The sequence below is a fragment of the Rhagoletis zephyria genome, unplaced genomic scaffold (genome assembly GCF_001687245.7).
Source record: "Rhagoletis zephyria isolate East Lansing unplaced genomic scaffold, Rhagoletis_zephyria_1.1 Rzeph_scaffold_01111, whole genome shotgun sequence".
NCBI lineage: Eukaryota > Metazoa > Arthropoda > Insecta > Diptera > Tephritidae > Rhagoletis > Rhagoletis zephyria.
Genome location: NW_016158195.1, coordinates 56,173 through 79,800, shown reverse-complemented (window position 1 = coordinate 79,800; position 23,628 = coordinate 56,173). Strand labels below are relative to the sequence as shown.

The 23,628-nt window shown below is 37.3% G+C and overlaps 1 protein-coding gene across 2 annotated transcripts in view; it reads right to left on the bottom strand.

The window, feature by feature from the left end:
- LOC108362829 (uncharacterized) overlaps positions 1 to 23,628 on the bottom strand; it is an 84,210-nt gene that overhangs the window by 16,705 nt on the left and 43,877 nt on the right. The window contains exon 1 of one of the 2 annotated variants that reach the window (XR_001847517.1): positions 1,920 to 1,930. The exons of the other annotated variant lie outside the window; for it this stretch is intronic. The gene's annotated coding sequence lies outside the window, so the exon portion shown is untranslated. Of the gene's footprint in view, positions 1 to 1,919; positions 1,931 to 23,628 lie in introns of those variants that run through there. 2 annotated transcript variants of the gene reach the window in all.

The window sequence follows — 23,628 nt, the reverse complement described above, 5'->3', positions numbered from 1 at the left end:
TTTTTGAATTTGATTTTTCATTATCATTTAATCAGTTAATCATTTGATTTTATAATTAGTTATACGGTGAATAAATTGTAAGCAAATGAACAGAGGTGTTACGTATTTGTTATTTCATGGTTGAGGAGATTAATTTAAGATGAAGTGGTAGATTCTTTATCTTTGGTGTGGGTGTTACACCAGGGCTTAAGAGGGGACGTGAGGGCGTTGACTAGGGACGGGACTGGGACAGAACTGATTGACGAATAGACAGACGTACCATGTCAGGCTAAGGGGGCGTTGTAAGAACAGTAGGAGTCAGACCAACGCCCATGGCTGCGTAAGCGAAAGACGCAAAGCGGGTGGGACGACTCCACCTGACAGGACGGGCCTTCTTTTCAACTTTGCTTTTCCTCTTTCTTATGTTTGTTAGTACCGCTAGTACTGATGAGCAGGCATGATATTTTTGTTTACGTAGGGTAGGTAAGGTGGGCGAAGATAACCCCCCCATCCGGCGAGCTAGCCTGGGCTTTGCCACCATGCCTGTGTACCGCCTTCACCTCTGCCAACTGACACCCTCGTAACACGTGTTTATTGAGGTACATATGTATGTATATACAACTTCAGTACCTTTGATCAAAGATTGTATGTTGTTACTAATTAATGCAGCTTGATCGTTTTTGTGTATTAAAAAATCTCTTTCGCATATCCAAGATTTATAATGTTGCAACCTTTTACCAACGTTTCCATACACTGCAGAAACAACATTTTCAAGTATTTCTGGTATCTGGTTGTTCTCTTGCGGTATGTTTCCTCCAGCAATCAGCAACACTGTACAAGATTCTTCAGCTAGCAAGTTGCCACCAATTCGCACTTTCATGTTGACACTCAAACGCGCCTTTTAAATATGAGACCCTTTAAGCAAGCGCTCATTGCGTCGGTCCTGGTACCTTTTGACACTACAGACAGTGTTTGCCGGAAATCGCCGGAATAGAGAACTATAACCCTACCACACCATTGTTTCTACGAAAATGCTTTAACTTTCGGTCCACTGCTTCTACTCCCTTCCTATTCGCCATCGTATATTCACCCCACACTATAAAACAACAATCTTGCGTCCAATTTGTGCGATAAGGCGTAATTTTGCTCACATATGTTAGTGCTGAACACATCGAAAACGACGAGCTACGGGTCATAGCTTCTAATTTGTTATCTTCATTGTCTAAACGCTTTGTTGATGGCGACATGATTTTTTTTTGACACGGCAACGAAATCATGAATTTGTATAAGTTTGACATAACAGAAGAGGAAGAACCTTATCTGTCGCTGGAAAAATATAAATAGATGTAATCTGGCCACAACCACAGTGGTCGCGTAGCCCTGTCGTCGCCAAAATAAATATCTACATAAGAATACATGGGAAAATAATTTGAATTTGTGGTCCGTAGCTCGTAGTTTTCATTGTGTTCAGGCTAATAGGAAATTCGTTACTCTCTAAGGGCGGACCTCCATAGAATGCGTATCCGTTCAAGGCATATTCAACAAGGTAGAAGTGACAATTCAGTCGAGCTCTCTCATAGCTGACTGTAATGTCAAAAAATGTAAACAAAGAGATTAGCCCATTGTTATGCATTTACCATATTTGATAAAACTCAACGGCCCGTAGCTATAGTCAAAATAAAGTCGACTCCTAAAGTTAAAAGCAGCTTTTTGACATAACTTTCAATGGGATATCTGTCAAAAAAAGCGGCTTTTAGCTTTAGAGTCGACTTTATTTTGACTATAACTGCGGGCTAATATCTTTGAAATGAATGTTTTTGTAGATATGAAAATTTTTAAAATCTCATTAGAATCAGCTTCATTTTAGGTATTGCCTTTTCGTTTTAATGTAAATGTGGAAATGCATACTTACACAAAATTACACACTAAGTGAAACACACTCATTTATAAACCCATTTTTGCAATTTTCTTGCTTTTACTAGCCCAATGTCTTTAAGCATTTATTTTTTTATTCAAATACTTAATTCTAAAGTATATTAGACATTTAAAAAAAGGTTTGATTATTCTAAATTTACTCAGAACTTAACTTCAATAATTCAGCTATTAAATTTTTGCAATTCGAAATTTCCTTGCCATTAAATTTATTAAAAGTTAATTTCAGTTTCTTTATGTCAACAAGGAATTCCGGTTTAGGTTTTGTTAGACCACCATTTGAAATTTGGTCTAACCGTGTATATTCGGCATAATAATTCCTGCACCTGTAAACAAACGCGTCCGCTTAGAAATACCCGGCTGCTATGGGCAGCAAATAAAGTCACTGGCACTAAAATGGTCTTCGCGCACACGTGAAGAGTCTCCTAATGAAGCATTGATACTTCGGAGTTTTAAAATAACGTACAAGTTTGTTGTCCTGGCTCTTGTCAAACACAACATACCGCCCGTAATTCGTCTTCATTTTATTATGTATTTAAAATCAGTCGCACAGCTCACAATTGAAAATTTATATTAAAAAAACTCAGATTTTGAATAGTATAGGGTTAAGAGTTGACATTTTAGTCGCAGTTCAAAAGAGAGAAATGTCGAAATCACTTCTACCTTGTTATGTCTTGTATCCGTATGCGTGGGTTTGACATTTAAGCTTAGACATCAAAATTCAAACAAATTTCTGTAATTTTCATGCATTGCTATGTAGTTGTTGTTATACAAATTTGTATATTCCATTTTCCGCTTTAATTATACATCATATGTGGTGTTTTACCGCCGGGTAATAATGTGGCACCAATCTCAGACGATGCTACGGCGTGTGCTATTTTACCTTGCCATCTAATGGATTTTTATACATATTTTCAATATATTTTTTTTCCAAATATACATAACTATGTTTTCAATGTCATTTAATCTGACTTTAACCCTTTCCTGCATTTGTACAATATATTGTACATTTAATTTTTTGTAACATTGGAAGCGTGCTATTTCATGATATAAAAATGCTAAAATTAAACTATTATGATTTAAAATACTTTTTCCGAGCGGTCATAAAAAATGTACAATATATTGTACATTTACACCGAAAGGTTGTAAGTGTCTTGTACAATATATTGTACAAACGTCCGCAAAGGTTGCAGTTGAACAGGCAATTAGGGTGTTTTTTGCTGCGGGTTTTGAAGAGCTTGTGCGCTGTTGTTGTAGTAAAGGGTAGGTTTTTGATTTCTTGATCTACTGGAGGCAGAAAAACCGGGAAGGTTTATTAAAACGGGTCATTTGTATTTTATATTGTAATTGTATCTGAAATTTTTGAAAATTTCTTTATATAATTCTCTTCTCATGGAGAAAATTTAAAATCTTTAATGCAAATCTTAATTAAAGATACTTAAAAAGATATAAAGTATTCATTCCAACATATCTGCAGTAAAATCAATAATTTTGTACATACATAAGTTAATTTTCAGTGAAATAAAAGTTTTATTCCGTCAAACTTAGTGAAATATTTATTGAGTTTTCTTGAGTGATTTTACACCGTTGCGGACTTTTGCACAATATATTGCACAAATTTGATGTAGTCCTAATAGTTCCTAATGAATATTTTTTATTTATTTTTTGGTATTATGAGGCTCTATGAACCTTGTAATTAAGAAGAAAAATTTTTATATTCATCAGGGCGGATTTGATCGGAAAGTGTTAAGAGCATTTCTAATCCCACTTGTGGCATGCTATTCTAATAAATTCCTGAAATGCCAGCTTAATAGGGTCGAGCCGCCTCCTAAATTTCATTCTGGCTACGCCGATGGGTATGTACATATGTATGTATGTTTTTACGTACGTTAAGATAGCCAATACGCGTTTGCGTGCTTATGTGCCGACGTAAAATCTACGTGTGTAAATATGTCAGCTCATATAATTCAAGCGGAGGGTTGAAGTCAAATCGAAATTATTTTGTTTTTATTTTCTTTGCTGTTCTCGTCGCTTTGCCGGTCGCTAATATGTGTGTATGTTAGTACGTGTGTGTGAAGCTACGATGCAAAAACGCGACTACTCCACGCACGCATGTAGAGAGTACCCCCAAGAATCAAGGAGTACCCAAAATTAACCAAAATGCATATGAAGAATGATTCCCAATTAACATAGCGATGTCCTAGGGCAGAACCATATACTCCAGCTCTCTATTAGATCAGAAGCACAAAACTTCTTCAAGGTGTTACTCCATGGAGATCTACCTCTCGATCGTTAAAACTAGAGCACTGATCGGGTAACAATAAGCTGGTGTAGAGATACGGCATTACAGAAGAGTATTTTGTAGGTATGTACTCGGATATGGCACAAACGGACCACATGATCCAACGATTCTTGCAGGATAGCCAATAAGCTTTTGTGTGTCGTGCGCTCGTTTGGGCAGGATTCTCCCAAAACTGGCGAAAAAATCAGATGAAAAGCCGCGGCATCAATACAAAAGCACAATCTTTCTCCACTGGCGGTACCAATAAATCGCAATACATCCTCTATACCAGAGGTTCCCAAACTTATCTTTCTCGTAGACCCCTTTCAAAACTTTACTGGTCTCGGTGGACCCCCTGATGCTCATTTCTAACATATCCCCAAAGTTGATAAAAAAATGTGAAGATTAAATATAACGATGTAATTTTGCATCGCGGGTGAGTTCCGAAACTAAATTGGGAGTGGCAATCCTAAAAATAAAATATTTTTCTGTGTTCAATTAAATAAAATAATGTGATTACAAACTTGCAAGTTTTAAAAAACAGAGCTCGTAAAGCCATGAAAGAACTATCTCGCTCTGAGGAGTTGTATTTATTAAGAGCAATAAATAAACTCATCACATGTTCGGCTTACTCGTGAATTTGCATGCGATGTATTTGTCAAATAGCTTACTTGTGTTGATGGCATCCTTTTTATTTTTATCATATAATTCATACGAAGAAAGTAATATTCACAAAACATTTTTACTTATGAAAAGTATAACAAAATATAGGAAAAGAGTGGTCTTTAATAACTGCTCAAAAAATTGGACATAGCGCTTTTGTATGAATTTTATCTGCATGCTTTTTAATATGTTGAAAACATTGCTGGAAAACCTTAAAATGTTTGCATGGAACCATGGCGCAATAAACAGGTGAAGTAATAAAACAGCTTTCTCGCTTTATTTTCTGTCATTCGGCTGCCTTGTAGTCAAATTTTAAAGGCAATTTTTCAAATAACGCAGTGTCAAAATCTTTTTCTCGCTCTAATTACTCCACCTGGTACAATTCCGCCATGTCATGGAACAAACAAATTTGCCGTTCCTGTTCGCAGCATATAGCACAGAGAATATTGTTTTGAGTTTATCTTCAGTTAAAATTTCTGCATTATCATCACTGGTTTTGCCATATCCGAAATATGGATTTCGTTTACGAAGACGAATGAACATGTGGTGCGAAGGAGTGATGTAAAAATATGTAAAATTTAACCTACTCTCAGATTTCTAAATTTAAACGTATACTCGGTACAAGCAGGTGGGATGAAAGGCGCAATAAACAGGTGAAGTAATAAAACAGCTTTCTCGCTTTATTTTCTGGCATTCGGCTGTCTTATAGTTACATTTTATAGGCATGTTTTCAAATAAGGCAGTGTCAAAATACTTCTTCTCACTCTAATATTACTTCACCTGGTATAATTCCGCCATGGGTGGGGTGCATTCAATAACACCATATGCAATAATTCCCATTACTTGGACATTAAAAAGCTGTTTCAGAAGTGAACTAGTGTCATTTTATTATTATTATTTTTTCTAAACGGTTATAATGACAGCAGCGCATAATTGCAAAAGGAGGGGAGGGAAGCGGGGGACGCGAGCGCGACGCTGGGCACTTTCAAAATTGTATACTTACAAATCCGTCCATTTAACTTGTTCAAGTACTACTTTTGTCAAATGTAACTGGGTGACTACCTACATATGTCCACAATTTTGCTTTATTACTCAATTGTTAAGTTTAAAAGTTGGTCTTGTTGCTCAACGAGAAATGAAATAAAGCAAATTTGTGTTATTTCACATTCAATTGGAAAATAACACAAATTTGCGTTATTGCCGTTTGTGTTATTTCACCCTCCCCTCCCGAGTAACCTGGGACCCAGAGTAAAGCGAGCTGGTTATGCTTGCCAACATAATTTAGTCGAGAGTTGAATTGCCGAACTAGTTTGGAAGTGCTTAGTTGGTGGGCTGGCCAATGCCCTAAGTGCAGTTTGGCTGTTAAGTTCACTAGTGCGTCAAGAGCACTATACATTAAAGTTAAATAAATAGGCTATCAAGCAACCATTTTGGTTCTTTACTATCGAGAGCAGATGATTTTTCGTGGAACCCCACTTACAACTCGTGTACGCCCATACTTTTTACGCCTTTGTAGACCCCTGTCGAGTCTCCCGTGGACCCCTGGGGGTCCACCTGGACCACTTTGGGAATCACTGCTATATACCATTAGTTCCTGACAAAACAGTAATGGTAAAGCGTGACCGTTTTCCTCTAGTTCAAAGGTTTCGGGGTTCGGTGGACCCCCTGCTGCTACGTTTGTAACGTATGTATTCCTGAAGCTCATAAAAAATGTGAAGATTAGATCTAACGATGTAAATTCGGAGTGGAAAAAATAAAAATAAAACATATTTTTGTGTTCTATATATAAAAATAATGTGATTACACACTTGGAAGTTTTAAAAACAGATNTGCCTGGTCTAAGCCAACTGTGGTCAAATGGTCAAATTTCTCATTACCAGGTACTCCAGAGTGACCTGGCGCCCACAGTAGAGCAATCTCGTTATGCTTACCAACATAATTTATTCATTGCCGGACTAGTTTGGAAGTACTTAGATAGAGGGCTGGCCAATGACTCAAGTACAGCTTTGCTGTCACTGCAGACACGTAAACTCCGTCCGCTCCACCTACTTTCCACCACGTAGTCCATGGACTTGAGGATTACAAATATATCAGGCTAGAAGACCGAAGATTTCTCCCCAAGAGAACAGTGAAGCTTATACCCATTAAATTCGATGGAGATCCCAGATCCTGACTCAGAGTCAGTTTTGGAGCCAACAGTAAAGATTCGAAAATGTGTGAGTCCGGGCTCAGTGCTGGTATTAAGAGAACATTCAGCCTCAGGGAATTAAACACTATAGAATCTCTTCAACAAAGGTAATGGTGGCGTACTATCCCGTGGTATTGAAAAGACACAAGTGCTCAGATCTCTGCCCCCAGCAATTTCCGCCTCACCCCACCCAGTGTTATACCAACATCCGTTTCCTTTTATTCTGCAGGCGGCCTTTAAGGCTTCCCCACGTATGAAAACACAAAGCGACGGTAAGTGTAGCAGTGCGACAAGAGCACTATACCACTCAAAAAAATTAATGTTAAATAAAGCGGCTATGAAGCAACCATTTTGACCCCACTTAAAACTCATGGACCCCCATATTTTTTACGCTCACGTAGACCCCCGTTAAGTCTCCAGTGGACCCCTGTGGGCGCACCTGGAACACAGGGAAACACTGTTCTAGTCTCTGCCTGTGCGATAGCGATTCATAAGTCCCAAAGAGCTCTTTTGGTGATACCATATACGAATATGACAAAACACACACTCAACAACCCTGCACGTCGCATTATCATGAGTAGCATCGATTCCAGGGCAACATCTTGTTTCAAAAAAAAAATTATAAGCATTTTCGGAGAGCAACAGTATCCACAATTGAGTTGCAAGCTGCATCTGAATCGACCTAAAACAATTGAAAACGTATGTTTTATAATGCAAAGAAAGTATTTCCATTGTTTACCTTCAATTGCCGTAGTTTAAGCACTGGCGTACAGGATTTTCAATTAGACAGAATAGCATCATCGTCGAATTTTCTAATTCTTTCAGAGACGTGGATGCAATTTTTTCACCACATACAAAACTTGGACCACTCTAATGTGCATTAATACCAGGGTTTGAATTGCTGACTACAAAATAGCATAAGCAACAAAATCTTGCTTTTTTAAGCAAGCAGCTTTTCATCGTTTTCGATACATTTGCAATTGCTTAGCTGCGATTATAAGAAATAAATGGGCGAAAGCAGACTGCAAAGCGAAAAAGGACATGCAATCATTTTCTTTTGCTTAGACAGTCAACCGAAGCAACCAGGGCCCTATTGCACCAACGAATTATCATTTGCATTTTAGCAAATTATGGAACTTGCGGAAAGTTTTGTTTTTCACTAACATGATTAGGAAAAGTAACTCAAATGAGTATTGATATGTAAAATATCACTCAAAATCATAGATAAGCGTTGCACCAAAATTTTAAATGCTTAGCGAAAATATTTTAGTTATGCAAATTATCAAAATTTATTAGCATTTCGTTGCACCAAAAATTTTTATTTATCATTTATCGTCTTTCATTTTGATAACTTTAGCATTATTTTGCTAATAATAATTTTATCTATCATACCAGTGATAAGTTACATTTATTCAGTCTGAATAAATTAATCAGTGTTTTAACACATGACTCGATAAAATATTGACACAAAAAATGCTGCGATTCGAACTATTAAATTTATTAGAGGAGGAAAATCCGCAAATAATAAAAGGCGTGTCATAAAAGAACAAATCAACTACAGTTTAGATATTAGCGTATTAGAAAAATTTCGCCTATCTCGTAGCCAAATTGAAAACATTTTATTAACAAGCAATTTTTAGCAAAAAAACCGACTTAAAAAAAAATATATATATCTATATATTTCATGATCCAATGATCGGATCTAAACCAAATTAGTATGGAACCACCTCTGAGATACTACCTTTCCGTTGCAAATTATTGAATTTGGTTGACGTGGTGCAAAGTTATGCGGTAACATACATAAAAAAAAAAATAAATATTCCGACGAACTGATAACCTCCTCCTTTTTTGGAAGTCGGTTAAAAATTGGAGCGGACCTACTATTTAACAGTGAGCGTAATAATGGCTTAAGTCCGCTACAGCAATTATTATCGACTCTGCACTTGTTAGGTAATGGTAGCCAATATCATGGAATTCATCAAATGCATGGGGTCCATAAATTAGCGGTATGTAGAGTAATCCATCGAGTGGCAAATGCCGTGATAAACAAATGAATGGATGTAATTATTTGTTGGCCGGAATTTACGCAAAATATTGCCCCACAATTTTTCAACATTGGTGGATTTCCACAAGTCGCAAAGTGCACTGATGGAACTATGATAAACATAGACGCCCCTAGGGTTACTGAGTTCCAATTTGTTAACCGGTACGGAAATCATTCAATTAATGCAATGTGGTTTTTTTTATTGAATTATTTTGGAAAGATTCAAATAAATAATACGAAAATGTAGAAAAATATAGTTGTTCATATAAACATACATCACGGTGCGTCTGAACCAAGATTAAATGAAAGGTTGCCGGACATTGGACATTCTTTCAAATTCTAAAAGTATTATTCCTAGTTTCTAAAAGCTTAAAAATTAAAATCATACAAACAGGGCTTTTCGAGAAAAGTTTCTTGGAAAATTTTTATCCTTTTTTTTAATTTTTACTATGCTGTTCCCAGTAGTTGGACAGAGGTTAAGGTCTTATTTTCACCGAAGGCAGGTAAACCTGAGCAGAAGCCTTTATCCTAAAGGCGTGGAGAAAATCTTGGATCAACACATCAGAGAAGTCAACCTAAGGACAACCACTGAATAAGAACCACTTGGCTTATCAACCAGGCAAATCCACTGAGACTGCCATTCATAGCCTTACGAGGGAAATTTAAAAGGTTCTTGAGTCCAAGAACATAGCCGTTTGTGCGTCATACGGAGCAATAAGAGATACCCTGATATGCAGGAGAGTAAGCCCATCAGCAAGAATTGGGTGCTTTTCATGCTAAAATCATAGAAGATCAGTACGGAGTAGGAGGCACGAAAGAATCTATTACATTCACAAGATAGTGTATTCTCTCCTCTCCTGTGGACTGTGGTTATAGACGAACTCCCCTTCCTACTGTACGACCAAAGGCTTCGAAACACAAGGCTATGCAGACAATCCGGTGATATGCGTAAGAGGGCTGCTTGGCGAAACGATCTCCAACCACATGTAACAAGCCCTGCGCATTACACAAAGGATTATCCACTAATCTAAAACTACTCTGGTTCCGTTTACCCGGTGAAAAATGTTATCCATGACGTAATTTACTCTGGGCGGCAATACCGCCCTTCCCAATCATCATAGAGGGGCTTTGAAAATCCTAGCTACTTCCGAATTAAAAACCGGGAATGAAGTTAGTTTAGGGCTGCCAGACGTCCTGGTTTTCACGGATTTGTCCTGATTTAAACAAATTTTCCTGGTGTCTTGGTCCACACATAAATTTTCCTGTTTTTTTTTTAATGAAGGTCAATGCAGGCACCCATCAAATTTTTAGCAGATTTTTTGCTTTGAAAAAAAAGCATGAGTAGTCGAAAATCTATAACGAAACGTCTTTTCTAACATGCTCAACAATATCTGGCGAGTTCACCTTCTTTTTGTTTAGTTTATTTCGTTAAAATCTTATTTTGTATATTCAGGCAAATGCCAAAAAAATGTGCAAGTTCCTGAATAGGTACACGGCTGAGGGGTATGTAAATAATTTATGCACCTAAAATCTCTTCCAAAAGGCCTTTATGAAAGTTATTCCTTTCTCCTTTCTTTTTTTGTACGAAGTGGCAGAAATTGAAGGGTTTCTGCTTTCCCTACTCAAAGAAGAGCTTCCAGAAGGGCTTTTGTAGGACGTACCTCAGTCCTTATTGGGTAAGTCTTTTAGAATGGCTTCACTTCAGACAACCTACATAAATTATTATTAGGTTATGCATATACAAAATGGAAAAAATTATCATGAAGCGCATTGTAGGAAACATATGTGGAAATTTGTTAATGGTGGTAAGGCAAGCATTCCAGACCACGTTAAAAGCACCAAACATTTTTCCAAGTTTCGCCACCGTCAAGAGATTTCTCTCTCTTTTCTTTTATGATTCAGAGCTTTAGCTTTCATCATCATCAGTTATTCAGCTCTACAGATTATGCCACAAACCGACATTGCTTATAATATCAGACAATATAATGCAACGCCGGAACCAAAGAAGCTGGTCGACGGGTTCAGGATTGTGGCAGCCCTAAGAGGTACATTGATGGATCAAAACTTTAAGTTGGGAAAACTGGAGCTGGTATATTTGTGAGATCGATACCAATGGGCAGCTATCCCACCATTTTCCAAGCTGAGATTCGTCCGATAGAAATATGTAGCAGAGAATGCCTTAGAGGTACATCTTCTAAAACATCTGCATTATGTCGGGGAGTCAGGTTATCTTGCTAGCTCTGAAGACCCACACAACAACATCAAAGCTAGTGAACGACTGCCTCAGCACCCAAAATGCTCTTGGAATCAAGAACACAGTATTACTGGCTGAGTGCGGGGGCATGAGGACCTCGACGGCAATGAACAGGGGGACCGCATTGCAAAACACGGAGCTACCACAATATTCCATGGCCCGTAATCCTTTGTGGGTTCACCAAAGCACACTCAAAAGAGATCATAAACAAGTGGGTGGATAAATCATTCCATAGGAGTCCAGGGTAAAGGCAAGCTAAGCGGTTTATCTGGCCATCACAAGGAGCTTCAAAAAAGCTCATAAATTCGCTTCGAACTCTCACTGGGTACCACACGGGACATTGTTCACCTCTGTAAAATTAATCCTTCAGCATATGATTGGAAGAGTTCTCTATTTGAAAAGCAAAAGAAATTGGCTGTGCCTTGGTTATCAAATCGACTTGTCCAAAATGCTTGTCAGTTACTAATTTTTTGATAAGTTGATAAGCAAAAGCAATTGGCTGTGCAATGGTGATCAAATCGACTTATACAAAATGGATGGCAGTTATGGCTCAGTTATGCATACTTGGCATTGCTTGAGAGTTGTCACATAAGGAATCTGTTAAATGAGATTTGCGTGTAAGCCGTTACCCAACGCACAGCATCACATATGTAAACGTCTGTTGGTTTTTGATTTCTATGTAAAAATGTCATACTATGCAGTGCAGTGCAGTATGCATAACTGAGTTTGTTTTTGATAATTAAAAAGTGCAACACCTGTCAACTTTACTTAAAAAAAAACGCTTATCCAAAAGTTGTAAAGTGATAAGCGATAATTCGTTGGTGCAATTGGGCGCAGCTTAGAGAAATTTGCATACACATGAGTATCTACCCTGCAGGGAAAAGCTGAACTGGTATGCACAAATTAAAGTTCATGAACTATTATTTAGGGATGGAAGTGATACCAGTTCGTTACGAAATTCTAGCTCGAAAACTGGTATTCAATGGGGAAGTCATACCAGTTCGTTATGGAAAATAATTATACCATTTCTCCGCAGTGAAATGCCAAACAAGGTAGTAAAAATACCAGTTGCTGAACTAGTATGTGCTAAAGCGACGGCATACCATTTCGAGGATGTCGAACAACTTTTGGTTGTTTCCTTCTATCGCAATAAAAATAACTCCGTGACGTTTAATGCTTAACAACCATTTGTTTATAAAAATAAATATTAAAACTAGATTTAATCAAATATAAATGTGTTTGAGTATGCAGCCAATCCAAAAAGAGAATATCAAGAGTCGTGATTTATAATATTCAACAGAATAGCTATAAAAAGAATGTCAAAATAAAAGTGTTGCCAAACGTCAGCTAACCAGTATAATGTGCATGAAGTTTGATACATAGATGCCACCGTGTTGCCATCCGATCCGCTACAGTACTCCCCCTCCAGTGACTCCGTTACGATTTGGAAAAATACGCGATGCTGTCTTTCATATGTACGCACATGTGGAGCGCTTACTGGTTGCGGAACGTTGTCGCTATCCGTAGTCTTGGCTAGAAAAGCTTGTTTGAGCCGGTCGACTGATACAGCTATGTTTTTTCCGTTGATTCCAATGGTGAAAACGCGATCAGATTCTCGATTTACCACATCATATGGCCCTGTATATGGCGGTTCTAGAGGTTGTTTTACTGCATCAGTCCGTAGAAGTACATGAGTGCAATCATGCAAGTTTCTAAGCTGCAACATTTTATTGCTGTTGTGATGCCCAACTGGTGTTGGTCGTATGGCATTTTATTCCTGAATCTGTCAACGAAAACGTGAGGGTTGGATGGTGTATCAGTATCCACTACAAACTCGTTTGGTATACGTAGTGTCGAACCGTATAGCATCTCAGCTGCTGGTGCTTTGTAACAAGTTCTCAGGCCAAGTAGTACTGCTGGTAATAGCTCTGGCCAGGCTATTTGAGGATTGCACATTAAAGCTGCCTTTAATGAGCGATGCCAGCACTCTATTATCCTATTGGATTGAGGATGATATGCTGTTGTGTGTATGTGTTGGCTAGCAACAAGTTTACTCAGATTTTGAAACATCGCAGACTCAAATTGGGTGACTTGATCTGTCGTGACCGTTTTTGGATACCCAAGCCTGGATACCCAATGAACCCAAAATGCATTTGCAACAGTGTCCGCTGTTACATCTTTCAGAGGTATTGCTTCGAACCAGCGAGAAAAACTGTCCATCATTGTAAGGCAGTAGCGAAAACCTTGCGCATGTGGCACGACAATTATGTCCAAGTGGACGTGATCGAATTTGTTGTTGGGTACATCAATACTTGCGGTACTTATTTGTTGTGGCGATGAATTTTCGCGCTGGCAAGGAAGGCAATTTTTTGTCAACTCAGCTATGTCCTTTTTCATGGATGGCGACCCGTACTTTTGTCGAATCTGCTGACTCATCGATTTGCCACTCGGGTGTGAAAATGTTTGATAACGTAGTTTCTGTGAAACATAAGGACGCACTTGTCCCAATCCACTTGTCCCGTTGATATATCGCAGTAAATCTTACAGTTGTCGAATTGTGATGATAACTTGAGAGATGTGGCACCTCGCAAAATAGAGCATAACTCTACATCGTCTGCCTGCGATTGCTTGATGTCAGCTAGGGTTATAGCTGACGGTATTGAAATTGAATCTAATCGCGAGAGCGCATCAGCCACGACATTTTCAGTACCCTTAACATGCACGATTGCTGTCGAAAATTGCGACATGTAATCCAAGTGGTGTAGTTGGCGTGGTGATGCTTTCTCCGGCTTTTGTTGTAATGCATAAATTAATGGTTTATGATCCGTCTTTATGATAAAATTGCGTGCTTCGAGAAAATGCTTGAAATGGCGAACTGCATCGTCTACTGCAAGTAGCTATCGGTCATATGTGCTATAATTTTTTTCTGTGCTACTGAGTTTTATCGGAAAGAGGTTGCCACGAAAACCTCACTTTCTGCTCACAAGCTGCGCCAAATGCAACATATGATGCGTCACAAACAAGTGCCAATTTGGCATCGGGTGCTGGGTGAGCCAGGAGAGCAGCATTGACAACACTTTTTTGCAGGCTTCAAAGGCGCCGACTGCATCTTTCGTTCATAGAACTTTTCATTTATCATTTTTCTTTATGTAACGAATGAAATCGCTCAGAGGTGCTTGCATCTCTGAAGTATGCGGAATACAACGACGGTAATAGTTTATTACACCTAAGAAAGACCTAGCTCGCATATAGAGTCTGGTCTCTTGAAATCTGCTATCGCCTTTGTGTGGCTTTCGGAAGGCCTCATGCCATCTGCTTTGATCACTTAGATTAAAAACGATACTTCTGATTGTCTAAATTAACATTTGTTAACGTTTATGCTAAGACCATATTTTCGTAAAATCGACGAAACAGTGCGAAGGTGATCTTCGTGCTCCTCCTTCGAACTGGACATGATGAGGGTGTCATCAATGTAACAGAACACAAACTCTATTCCTCTGAATATTTTGTCCATAAACCTCTGGAATGTCTGCGTGGCATTCTTGAGGCCGAAAGGCATGGACAAAACCTCAATAAAACCGAATGGCGTGCAGACAGCGGTTTTCTTTATGTCTTTCTCAGCCATAGGAATTTGATAGTATGCGCGCACTATGTCGAGCATTGAAAAAACTGTACTACCATGTAACTTGTTGGCGAAGTCTTGGACGTGGGCGATAGGATAACGATCAGGGACCGTTATCGAATTTAGCTTTCGATAGTCGCCGCACGTGCGCCAGCCCCCGCACTTTTTGGCCACCATATGCAAAGGACTAGACCAAGAACTTTTTGAAACCTTGTTGTTGCAGCAAAGGTTAACTTCTGCCTTAGCTGCTTCAAGCCTTTCGCCTATGGGACTACGTGGTCTGCTGGATACCGCGCTACCAGATGTTTCAATATGGTGTCGAACTGAATGACGAACTGTATGCCAGCAATTTTCGAAGGTATCTTTGTGACGTCGACAAACTCTTTTGGAACATTGTAAAAACTGTTTGCTTTATTAAGCATTGATACTGCAAAAATACGTGTATTGGTGAGATCACCACTCATTGTGAGGCCCGTTGTCGTGTCAATGAGACTTTTCGTCGAGTGATCGTCGTAAGCTCAAATTGACTTGAAAGGGTTGATTACCATAGGTTTGTATAATCGTATGATTCTCTGCATACAATTGTAAGTGGCATTGTTTAGTTTTATTATTCGCTAACGAGCGTGGTATGACAGACATCACCGATCCAGAACCAATAAGAAAATTAAATCCTGATTTCTTATCGCGAACGTATAAGCGCATCTCATTAGTATGTTTGTTTTTGTTGTTTTGATTGATGGGGCAAAGAGCTGTATGGTTAACGCTGCTAATTTTGCGGCTGTTGCCAAACAGCGTCATTGACGACAGCCGTTTCAGTTTGACGACTTGTAACGCGTACAATTGGGGCGACATTTCTTCGCGTTATTTTCAAACTTTGCCAAAAATTTCGTGCATTTGTTCTGCTGCTTATGCTCATTTTAAAGAGGAAAATGCATGAGTTAAAGCAAATTAAGGCTGGTTATGCAAATAATCGAGCCCGTTTGTCTACCGTATAACTCGGATCCGGGGAATTTTCGCTGACAACACTGGTAAAAACAGCCAGTTGTTGTCTTTTGTACAAGTAAGTAAACGAAGCAGTCTAGTTTCGCGCACGTGGTAGCCGAGTGGTGAGAGTTGCGAGCTACAAGCCTGTAGCTGCCAGGTTCGATACTCGGTTGGAGCGATTGCGAAAAATTTTTTGTTTTTATTATTTATTTTATATTTTTTTATTTTATTTTATTTATATATTTAATTTTACTTTATTTTATTTTCATTTGCTTTATTTTATATCACATTTCTTATTTTACTATTAGTTAATTTTAATTTGTGGAGATGAATTTTGTTAAAAATTCAACAACAACTAACTGAAAGTAACGTAAAGAAATATAGAACTTATAAAAAAAAGAATGAAAAAGAAATAAAAAAAAGTATACTGGCCGTGGGACTCGAACCCACGACCTTGCGGCTGGTTTATTCGCATTACTGCCATCTGTAAGGGTAAAATTTTAATTTGCATTTATGCTTATTAATTCAAATTAATTTTCTCCGTCTGTCTACCATATTAGATACCGCCTGGATTGAATTGTCGGATGGGGATGTTTGCGTTGCTAGTATGCTTGTGCTTCGAGCATTTTGTCTGCTATCGTCGCTAGTTTTTCAATGTCCTTCTCTTCCCAAACGCTTAAAACTGGACGAATGGACTGTGGTATTTCGCCGATTAATAACGTATGGATGATTGCTTCGCTTCCGGGATCAGGAGCCAGCCGAGGCATGTAAGACAAAATTTCTGTTGGCTTCAAACCTGCGGTGCCACTTCCTTGTAGCAAACGACGTAATTTTGACTCAGTACTTTCGGCAAATTTGTCAAGTAACCGTGTTTTTAAGGCGTCGCACAGTGCTTCCCTTCCATATGAAATGTGGGCAAAAATAGAATTATGGACGCTGAATTCAAAAATGCAATTTGTTTTTGGATAACTTTCATACTTTGTAAATGCTGTTTGAAGTTGAAAATTTGGGTTCTTGTGACATTTACATAGGTATGTACATATAGTTCGTTCTATTTTCGAAAGTGCGGTGTCAAATGACAGGGCTTGGCCTGTAGATGTGTTACTAATTTTATTAAAATTATTTAATAGGTTAAATGAACTAGATCAGAGGTGGGCAAGGCCGAGGCCGAAAAGAGCCACATGTTAGTTCTAAATGCTACAAAGATCCACAAAAAAAGAATAAGAAAAACAAAAATTTTATTTTTAAATAAAATTATTAATAGAAAAACATTAATTTTATTATTATTCTATTGTACGTCAGATAGATATTCAAGAAAATTCAAAAGATCCCTTTGGCCAAATTTTCAAAATCTGGTTTTACTTCAGTTAAAGTTCATAACAGTTCTGTTAAATGTTGGTTAGTCAATAGGTACGTTCGCTTAAAATCTCTTCGCTGACTAAACGAATAATTACTTACTTCTTATAAGTTTAATTAGTCGCATTTTTCTATTTTAGCTTCCAAACCATCAAATTCAATTTAGGGATTTGCGTAAGTTCCAACCAGCTGTTTTTAACCAGCTGTTCGCTTGTTGGCAAATTGCTGTTGCCAAAAATTTTTCCAGCAGAAACTCGCAGATTTCCCTTAAATGAACAGTCATTTTGCTCTCTCAATTTCTCCTACCTTGCAAGTTTTTTGCGTACGCGAACACAGAAGGCTGATAATTTTTATAACTTTCAATAATTAACAGGTACTCGAATGCAACTAATTGTGAGCCGTATTTTTACTTTACGAATTTCACTGTAGAGTACAAAGACTCACAGTTATACGTGCTACCAAAAATTTAAAACATACGGGACACAGCTGTTTTCAGCAGCGGATATTTTAAATCAGGTACTTGTTGCCGGAATTCAAGCAATGGCAAAGCTTTATGTTGCATTCTTTTAACTCTTTTTAAAAGATACTTTTGTTTTTAGCTTATTAAAAATTGTAATACATTTTAATTCACAAGTTGAGGGTAACTCTTCCCATCTTAAGACTTTTATGATTTTGTTTTGTTTCTTTTCATTGAACATACCGCCTCTAATCTACATATGGATCCATTGTTATCTACAGACAACTAGCCTGTTCCCATACTCCATGATTTAGTCCGCGATAGTCCGAAGTCGTTTCCTTTCACACATCTATCATATATTTTGCGAACAACTTCTCACCAAATCATGGAGTGCGGGAACAGGCTAATAGTGTCGTTCCTTTTCCTTTTTATACCCGAGAGCACTGTCATAAAGGTATTATAACTTTGTTCACATAACGGTTGTTTGTAACAGGCGAAAACGAATCGATACATAAATGATCAGAATGAAAAGAGAAATCGATTAAGTGGTGACTGTCTTGTCCGTCCGTCTGTGCATACGATAACTCGAGTAAAAATTGAGATATCTTAACGAAACTTGGTATGGATGATATTGGGCAAAATCGGGCAATAGCCACGCCTACGTCCCATATAAATAATTTTCAAAAATACGAAAACTGCGATATTTTAGTAACTACTGAAGATTATTCACTCAAAATTGATATTTACAATAATTTTTAGACGAAAAATAAGATTTCAACATTTTTTGTTGAGCTTGAGGCCGTTTTTAATGAAAAGCTTACCGGCCGTCTTCTCATGCTTGAAAATCTCGCTTGCGTTGCTGGGCATTTGACAGCATAATTTTTCATTTGTAAAATGTCGCCAAACAAGAAGGTTCAAGCCTTGCAGGCTCTTAAAAGTTTCAGAAAATTAGAAAATCTGCATAACGAGATGTATACTATTTTAAAATGAAAAATGGATGCCTCTAAATTTGTATTTGCCTCCAAAATAAACGATGTTGCTACTCTGAAGAATTGTGCGAAATGAGAACATAGCTGTCAAACAACAAAAATGACAGTTGAAAGCAAGCGAGAGCTCGAGAAAAACCATGCTTCGTACTTTTTGCGGTCTACACGTGCGGTTCTCGCATGCGTTGTCACGCAAGCTATTTCGGAAATCACCACATTTCCTCATCAGACTTCTTTCAGTAGGATTCGAATCGACGATCCCACTGACTCAGCCAGTTGCCTACGCGCTGTGCTAAGTTCACTTTGTGAATTCTTGTTGCTTTTTTCCACTATTTCATTTCGTTAAGCCAACTACAATCAAGCGCAGCTGTTCCAGTGCTATTTAAGCTTGAAACCACCACAATTCCTCATCAGACTTTGATTAACTCAGTGAGAGGGGAGACCAGTATGTTTACATGTATGTATTTATATAAAAAAAAATATTTATTGGTTCAAAAATGATGGGTAGGCACTGTGGCCAATGGCAAAGTTCGTTTGCCACCTCTGCATGGTTGTAAGCAGGGATGCCGCTTGGATCTAAATAGATCCAATTGGATACATTTTTAGACGAATTTTTGCAGGATATTTATTTTTTCCGATCAGTATAAATGTGGATACTTTTTGAAATAGGCCAAATTATATATTTTCTATAAAGTAACGTTTCGTTAAAAACTCGATTTTCATTAATGACGTTTTTTAAATGTTTTAAAAATCGCTACTTAAGCGTGAAATTAGAGCATTTTATTTTTTGTGAACGAAGCAATGAACATATGAAGAGATCTCACCAAAGCAGTGTGAGGCGCAATTGTTTAGTTAGCGAAAAAAGATGCTTTAAGCAAGATCTTAATATATACATATATAAAGTAAATATATCTTTCATATCACATATTTTCATTTGTTAATTTAAAAAGAAAGAAGATCTCAATGTAGTTTAAATACACTGTTTAAAAAACAAAATTTGATTTATTTAAGGAAATTTTTATGAATTTTACTGAAAATAATTTAAATACACTCTAATTTTTTGTTTGTTTATTTGCGAGTATTAAGTGCCAGTTTTTCAGTGCACGGCCGTGGTTTACACTAAGTTTAAACGCCCGATCTGGCTGGTTTAAACTAAGATCAGCCAATCAAATGCCAGCCAGCTGTCCAATTTAAATTCAGTTTACTTAATCTAAGTTTAAACTGGCACTGAAAAACCGGACCAAAGAGAGGTAACTATTTTCCTCTTTTAATGTGTGCAAATTGGCACACCGCGTAATAAAATTAAACACTGCCTGTTTACTTTAACATACCAAATTTGTCGCAGAGAGCAAAATAACACATAAAATGTTTAAAATAGAGTAAATGTAAGCCCTAATGTTTATTATTTGTTGGAAATGTATTTTTAGTTTAAAGATTTTTGCAACTTTAAACATTTCATGTGTATATTTTAAAGATCTCAAGTTCAAAATCAAATCCTGAACATCTTATACGTATGTATATTTATACAGATTCCTGTTGAAAAATAGATACTTTTCAGTAGTAGTTTTACACACACTTTTTAGAGTATACAGGTACAAATGTAACATTAATTACTATTTATTATACTTACTTTACAAAATACTTATGCATAAAAAATATTATTTATAAATTACAAATATAAATAACAAATGTTTGATTTTATGAAATATAAAAATATATATACACGTATTCCAAGTCCTTAGGATGGGTTAAATTATGTATTTTTCTTGAAAATGTTTGGTTTTCTTACAAATTATAGGAGCGTTCCTTATCTCCCAGAAATAGTCAGAAAAAGTCCGAAGTAGTCAGATTTAGTCCAAAAAGCATTCCTTAACTCGGAAATGACAGCAAAAATGAGAGAGCAACAGTCAGTGAGAGTGACTCTCATCAGTCCGAAGTAGTCAGATTTAGTCAGAAGAATTTTTTCTGGCAAAATCCTGAAAAGTGTCAAACTCAACTGAATTTAAATTAACGGAAATTAAAGAATACGCAAAAAGTGAGAATAATCTAAAAAGTAAAAGAAATGAATTGAAATTGGAAGGAGGCAAAAAATAATTGATATAGCAAGTGTTTATTGTGCTTGTGCTTGTGTGAATGTGTTTTGTACATACATTTCTGTTCTTATTTGACGTTAGTTTTGTTGTTGCCATTCTTTGGACTAAAAATTTGGTTTTTTGCGATCCTTTACTTTTCCTGTTATTCTCTTTTAGTGAGCGCATTTTGCTTACGCTCTGGCATTTTGACACTTTTCAGATTTTAGTCCAAAAAGATAAGGAATGAACCTTATGAGATGGATACGTAAAAAAAGAAAAATGGATACATTTGGATACATTTTTGGCTTGGTCGGTGATACATTTTCTTGGGACGGCGCGGCAACACTGGTTGTAAGTCATGCAGAGTCCGCAAAATGCTCCGGAAGCAGTGTCCGGAGGATGCATCAGACTAGGCCGAGCATACTTTGAAGTGCCATCTAATCAAAACTTAAGAAAGTCCAATTACATGTCAGTTGAGAAGTGCATGTGCAAATATTTCATAAATTGCATAAAGGACATTTTTGCACATGCAGCAGTACATAGCATGTATTTAGGCGGCTGGTGTTAGCAGACGCGCCTAAACATACCAGCCCCCCTAGACGTCTTGGTCGTCTAGTGGATATGACAAAAGCCGCAAATATCCGGCTCGAAGGACCATGAATAACTCAGTGAGAGGGGAGATCAGTATGTTTACATGTATGTATTTATATAAAAAAATATTTATTGGTTCAAAAATGGTGGGTAGGCACTGTGGCCAAAGTTCGTTTGCCACCTCTGCATGGTTGTAAGTCATGCAGAGTCCGCAAAATGCTTCGGAAGCAGTGTCCGGATCCAATCCAAAAATCCAATTACATGGCAGTTGAGAAGTACATGTGCAAAAATTTCATAAATTGCATAAAGGAAATTTTTGCACATGCAGCAGTACATAGCATGTATTTAGGCGCCTGGTGTTAGCAGGCGCGCCTAAACAGACTTCCTTCAGTTGGATTCGAACCGACTATCCCACTGACTCAGCTAGTTGCCTACGCACTGTGCTAAGTTCGCCTTGTGAATTCTTGTTGCTTTTTTCCACTATTTCATTTCGTTAAGCTTTCCATTAAAAACGGCCCCAAGCTCAATAAAAATTGTTGAATATAATTGTTATAAGGCCATAGAATAACAAAAAGAAAATTAAGAATATGATAAGTTTTTTGGAAAATGGGCGTAGCCACGCCCACTTATGGATTCATGTGTATAACTTGGTAACCGGTGCACCAACTTCTTTCAAATTTGGCACAGTTGTTGGCCTTGGTACAGCATACCAAATGGCCGAAAATTTTTAAAATCGGACAACGAAACCACGCCCACATCCCATATAACGAAGAGAAATACGAAATCTTCGATATATCAGTAAATATTAAAGCTAATTTATTCAAAATTATTGCTTGCAATAACTCTTTACCAAGAAAAACGTTATTGATTCAGTTTTCGAAAATTGGCGTGGCACCGCCCACTTATGATCACATATTTGTATCTCGGTAAACGTTCTACAAATTTGCACCAAACTCGGTATGGTATTGTGCTTGCCACATAAAAGCAAAAGATTGAACATTTTTGAAATCGGACTAAAATTACGGCCGCTTTTAATATAACGCTTGAAACTTCAATATTTCGAAATGTAAGGACGCTAGAAAATAAGTAAAATTGTTTGGATTTTTAGGAAATGGGCGCGATACTGCACCCATATGACTATATAAGTTTATTTCATTATGTATAACTGAACGTTCTATCGAAGATGTTTAAAATAGGGGTGAAACCACCCCGGCTTACCATGTAGCGGTAGCTTTCGTAAAGGTGAAAAACATATATTTAGTTCTTGCGCCGGGTATTTAAACTTCGGCTCCGCCCGAACTTGGACTTTCTTACTTGTTGATTTTGAAGTTGTCGGATATGGTACTGGGCTAAAGGCAGTGTCACACGATTGCTACATTTGTACAGATTTGTACATTTTGGTTGTCAAAGAGTGGAGTTCTTAGAATTTGAGTTCAGCTCAATAAAAGAATTTCCAAGCAACACAACCCTGTAACTGCCAAAATGTACAAATCTGTACAAATGTACCAATCGTGTAACACTGCGTTAAGAATTTCATCTAGAGTAATCCAGTAAGTGTTGTGAAAATCGCTTTTATGTGTCTACAGTGTTAAACACCAATTTGACATGTGATTTTAATTAAGTATGCAAATGAATTCAATGTTACCGAGTATAAAGGCTTTATTTTCACTCTGTATTTTATATAAAAGCACAAAAAATATAATAAAAACTGTCAACGACCTCAATTAAAAATTCAAACTACCATTTTAGTTTAAGAATTAGAAGTTTTATGAAGATTGATACTTTGCTACTTATTTATATTTTTTTTCATGATACTTTGGATCCCTTTTAAGGAATTTTGGTGATACATTTCTTCTGAACGCCGCGGCAACACTGGATATCATTACCAGAAAACCCCAGACACATCACACTCCATTAGCTTGGACAATATTTCTTCTTGTTTCAGTTTCTTCGACATACGATATGTATTTTTCTTTTTATTATTTTTAATAACTTTGTGTAAATGGCAAAAAAATGTCCACAAATACTAAGCGGGACATCATGCCATCAAAAAATACATCATGCCAACAAAATATACTAACCGGTCACATATGTCCCATTAAAAAAAAGTAGTGTCACGATTGTTTATTAGGAAAAATTGAAAAAGCAACAAAGTCTAAGCGGTAGAAGTTATAGCACTATTTCGGAGATCACCACATCTCCTCATCAGACTTCTTTTT